Genomic DNA, 5,864 nt, shown 5'->3' on the forward strand with positions numbered 1-5,864 from the left:
TGGATGACTTTTTGGTGGTAATAGAGGTCTTCCTCTACTCGGATTTGGCTGTCGATTTTTTTCTACACTTTTAGGTGTATTTTTTGCAAGAATTTACAATAAAATCGTCTGCCTAAGAAAATTGAATTTTATTGGAAATTTTTTTTTGGACCTGGATGACTTTTTGGTGGTAATAGAGGTCTTCCTCTACTCGGATTTGGCTGTCGATTTTTTTCTACACTTTTAGGTGTATTTTTTGCAAGAATTTACAATAAAATCGTCTGCCTAAGAAAAATTGAATTTTATTGGAAATTTTTTTTTGGACCTGGATGACTTTTTGGTGGTAATAGAGGTCTTCCTCTACTCGGATTTGGCTGTCGATTTTTTTCTACACTTTTAGGTGTATTTTTTGCAAGAATTTACAATAAAATCGTCTGCCTAAGAAAAATTGAATTTTATTGGAAATTTTTTTTTGGACCTGGATGACTTTTTGGTGGTAATAGAGGTCTTCCTCTACTCGGATTTGGCTGTCGATTTTTTTCTACACTTTTAGGTGTATTTTTTGCAAGAATTTACAATAAAATCGTCTGCCTAAGGAAAATTGAATTTTTTTGGAAATTTTTTTTTGGACCTGGATGACTTTTTGGTGGTAATAGAGGTCTTCCTCTACTCGGATTTGGCTGTCGATTTTTTTCTACACTTTTAGGTGTATTTTTTGCAAGAATTTACAATAAAATCGTCTGCCTAAGAAAAATTGAATTTTATTGGAAATTTTTTTTTTGTCGTGGATGACTTTTTGGTGGTAATAGAGGTCTTCCTCTACTCGGATTTGGCTGTCGATTTTTTTCTACACTTTTAGGTGTATTTTTTGCAAGAATTTACAATAAAATCGTCTGCCTAAGGAAAATTGAATTTTATTGGAAATTTTTTTTTGTCGTGGATGACTTTTTGGTGGTAATAGAGGTCTTCCTCTACTCGGATTTGGCTGTCGATTTTTTTCTACACTTTTAGGTGTATTTTTTGCAAGAATTTACAATAAAATCGTCTGCCTAAGAAAAATTGAATTTTATTGGAAATTTTTTTTTGGACCTGGATGACTTTTTGGTGGTAATAGAGGTCTTCCTCTACTCGGATTTGGCTGTCGATTTTTTTCTACACTTTTAGGTGTATTTTTTGCAAGAATTTACAATAAAATCGTCTGCCTAAGAAAAATTGAATTTTATTGGAAATTTTTTTTTTGTCGTGGATGACTTTTTGGTGGTAATAGAGGTCTTCCTCTACTCGGATTTGGCTGTCGATTTTTTTCTACACTTTTAGGTGTATTTTTTGCAAGAATTTACAATAAAATCGTCTGCCTAAGAAAAATTGAATTTTATTGGAAATTTTTTTTTGGACCTGGATGACTTTTTGGTGGTAATAGAGGTCTTCCTCTACTCGGATTTGGCTGTCGATTTTTTTCTACACTTTTAGGTGTATTTTTTGCAAGAATTTACAATAAAATCGTCTGCCTAAGGAAAATTGAATTTTTTTGGAAATTTTTTTTTGGACCTGGATGACTTTTTGGTGGTAATAGAGGTCTTCCTCTACTCGGATTTGGCTGTCGATTTTTTTCTACACTTTTAGGTGTATTTTTTGCAAGAATTTACAATAAAATCGTCTGCCTAAGGAAAATTGAATTTTTTGGAAATTTTTTTTTGGACCTGGATGACTTTTTGGTGGTAATAGAGGTCTTCCTCTACTCGGATTTGGCTGTCGATTTTTTTCTACACTTTTAGGTGTATTTTTTGCAAGAATTTACAATAAAATCGTCTGCCTAAGAAAAATTGAATTTTATTGGAAATTTTTTTTTTGTCGTGGATGACTTTTTGGTGGTAATAGAGGTCTTCCTCTACTCGGATTTGGCTGTCGATTTTTTTCTACACTTTTAGGTGTATTTTTTGCAAGAATTTACAATAAAATCGTCTGCCTAAGAAAAATTGAATTTTATTGGAAATTTTTTTTTGGACCTGGATGACTTTTTGGTGGTAATAGAGGTCTTCCTCTACTCGGATTTGGCTGTCGATTTTTTTCTACACTTTTAGGTGTATTTTTTGCAAGAATTTACAATAAAATCGTCTGCCTAAGAAAAATTGAATTTTATTGGAAATTTTTTTTTTGTCGTGGATGACTTTTTGGTGGTAATAGAGGTCTTCCTCTACTCGGATTTGGCTGTCGATTTTTTTCTACACTTTTAGGTGTATTTTTTGCAAGAATTTACAATAAAATCGTCTGCCTAAGAAAAATTGAATTTTATTGGAAATTTTTTTTTTGTCGTGGATGACTTTTTGGTGGTAATAGAGGTCTTCCTCTACTCGGATTTGGCTGTCGATTTTTTTCTACACTTTTAGGTGTATTTTTTGCAAGAATTTACAATAAAATCGTCTGCCTAAGAAAAATTGAATTTTATTGGAAATTTTTTTTTGGACCTGGATGACTTTTTGGTGGTAATAGAGGTCTTCCTCTACTCGGATTTGGCTGTCGATTTTTTTCTACACTTTTAGGTGTATTTTTTGCAAGAATTTACAATAAAATCGTCTGCCTAAGAAAAATTGAATTTTATTGGAAATTTTTTTTTTGGACCTGGATGACTTTTTGGTGGTAATAGAGGTCTTCCTCTACTCGGATTTGGCTGTCGATTTTTTTCTACACTTTTAGGTGTATTTTTTGCAAGAATTTACAATAAAATCGTCTGCCTAAGAAAAATTGAATTTTATTGGAAATTTTTTTTTGGACCTGGATGACTCTTTGGTGGTAATAGAGGTCTTCCTCTACTCGGATTTGGCTGTCGATTTTTTTCTACACTTTTAGGTGTATTTTTTGCAAGAATTTACAATAAAATCGTCTGCCTAAGAAAAATTGAATTTTATTGGAAATTTTTTTTTTTGTCGTGGATGACTTTTTGGTGGTAATAGAGGTCTTCCTCTACTCGGATTTGGCTGTCGATTTTTTTCTACACTTTTAGGTGTATTTTTTGCAAGAATTTACAATAAAATCGTCTGCCTAAGAAAAATTGAATTTTATTGGAAATTTTTTTTTTGTCGTGGATGACTTTTTGGTGGTAATAGAGGTCTTCCTCTACTCGGATTTGGCTGTCGATTTTTTTCTACACTTTTAGGTGTATTTTTTGCAAGAATTTACAATAAAATCGTCTGCCTAAGAAAAATTGAATTTTATTGGAAATTTTTTTTTTGTCGTGGATGACTTTTTGGTGGTAATAGAGGTCTTCCTCTACTCGGATTTGGCTGTCGATTTTTTTCTACACTTTTAGGTGTATTTTTTGCAAGAATTTACAATAAAATCGTCTGCCTAAGAAAAATTGAATTTTATTGGAAATTTTTTTTTTTGTCGTGGATGACTTTTTGGTGGTAATAGAGGTCTTCCTCTACTCGGATTTGGCTGTCGATTTTTTTCTACACTTTTAGGTGTATTTTTTGCAAGAATTTACAATAAAATCGTCTGCCTAAGGAAAATTGAATTTTTTTGGAAATTTTTTTTTGGACCTGGATGACTTTTTGGTGGTAATAGAGGTCTTCCTCTACTCGGATTTGGCTGTCGATTTTTTTCTACACTTTTAGGTGTATTTTTTGCAAGAATTTACAATAAAATCGTCTGCCTAAGAAAAATTGAATTTTATTGGAAATTTTTTTTTGGACCTGGATGACTTTTTGGTGGTAATAGAGGTCTTCCTCTACTCGGATTTGGCTGTCGATTTTTTTCTACACTTTTAGGTGTATTTTTTGCAAGAATTTACAATAAAATCGTCTGCCTAAGAAAAATTGAATTTTATTGGAAATTTTTTTTTTGTCGTGGATGACTTTTTGGTGGTAATAGAGGTCTTCCTCTACTCGGATTTGGCTGTCGATTTTTTTCTACACTTTTAGGTGTATTTTTTGCAAGAATTTACAATAAAATCGTCTGCCTAAGAAAAATTGAATTTTATTGGAAATTTTTTTTTGGACCTGGATGACTCTTTGGTGGTAATAGAGGTCTTCCTCTACTCGGATTTGGCTGTCGATTTTTTTCTACACTTTTAGGTGTATTTTTTGCAAGAATTTACAATAAAATCGTCTGCCTAAGGAAAATTGAATGTTTTTGGAAATTTTTTTTTGGACCTGGATGACTTTTTGGTGGTAATAGAGGTCTTCCTCTACTCGGATTTGGCTGTCGATTTTTTTCTACACTTTTAGGTGTATTTTTTGCAAGAATTTGCAATAAAATCGTCTGCCTAAGGAAAATTGAATTTTCTTGGAAATTTTTTTTTGGACCTGGATGACTTTTTGGTGGTAATAAAGGTCTTCCTCTATTCGGATTTGGCTGTCGATTTTTTTCTACACTTTTAGGTGTATTTTTTGCAAGAATTTACAATAAAATCGTCTGCCTAAGGAAAATTGAATTTTTTTGGAAATTTTTTTTTGGACCTGGATGACTTTTTGGTGGTAATAGAGGTCTTCCTCTACTCGGTTTTGGCTGTCGATTTTTTTCTACACTTTTAGGTGTATTTTTTGCAAGAATTTACAATAAAATCGTCTGCCTAAGAAAAATTGAATTTTATTGGAAATTTTTTTTTTGTCGTGGATGACTTTTTGGTGGTAATAGAGGTCTTCCTCTACTCGGATTTGGCTGTCGATTTTTTTCTACACTTTTAGGTGTATTTTGTGCAAGAATATGCAATAAAATCGTCTGCCTAAGGAAAATTGAATTTTCTTGGAAATTTTTTTTTGGACCTGGATGACTTTTTGGTGGTAATAGAGGTCTTCCTCTACTCGGATTTGGCTGTCGATTTTTTTCTACACTTTTAGGTGTATTTTTTGCAAGAATTTACAATAAAATCGTCTGCCTAAGAAAAATTGAATTTTATTGGAAATTTTTTTTTGTCGTGGATGACTTTTTGGTGGTAATAGAGGTCTTCCTCTACTCGGATTTGGCTGTCGATTTTTTTCTACACTTTTAGGTGTATTTTTTGCAAGAATTTACAATAAAATCGTCTGCCTAAGGAAAATTGAATTTTCTTGGAAATTTTTTTTTGGACCTGGATGACTTTTTGGTGGTAATAGAGGTCTTCCTCTACTCGGATTTGGCTGTCGATTTTTTTCTACACTTTTAGGTGTATTTTTTGCAAGAATTTACAATAAAATCGTCTGCCTAAGGAAAATTGAATTTTTTTGGAAATTTTTTTTTGGACCTGGATGACTTTTTGGTGGTAATAGAGGTCTTCCTCTACTCGGATTTGGCTGTCGATTTTTTTCTACACTTTTAGGTGTATTTTTTGCAAGAATTTACAATAAAATCGTCTGCCTAAGAAAAATTGAATTTTATTGGAAATTTTTTTTTGGACCTGGATGACTCTTTGGTGGTAATAGAGGTCTTCCTCTACTCGGATTTGGCTGTCGATTTTTTTCTACACTTTTAGGTGTATTTTTTGCAAGAATTTACAATAAAATCGTCTGCCTAAGAAAAATTGAATTTTATTGGAAATTTTTTTTTTGTCGTGGATGACTTTTTGGTGGTAATAGAGGTCTTCCTCTACTCGGATTTGGCTGTCGATTTTTTTCTACACTTTTAGGTGTATTTTTTGCAAGAATTTACAATAAAATCGTCTGCCTAAGAAAAATTGAATTTTATTGGAAATTTTTTTTTTGTCGTGGATGACTTTTTGGTGGTAATAGAGGTCTTCCTCTACTCGGATTTGGCTGTCGATTTTTTTCTACACTTTTAGGTGTATTTTTTGCAAGAATTTACAATAAAATCGTCTGCCTAAGAAAAATTGAATTTTATTGGAAATTTTTTTTTTGTCGTGGATGACTTTTTGGTGGTAATAGAGGTCTTCCTCTACTCGGATTTGGCTG

The sequence above is a fragment of the Leptopilina boulardi genome, unplaced genomic scaffold, assembly GCF_019393585.1.
Source record: "Leptopilina boulardi isolate dan_hultmark-lab unplaced genomic scaffold, ZJU_Lbou_2.1 LbouV2_121, whole genome shotgun sequence".
Taxonomy (NCBI): Eukaryota; Metazoa; Arthropoda; class Insecta; order Hymenoptera; family Figitidae; genus Leptopilina; species Leptopilina boulardi.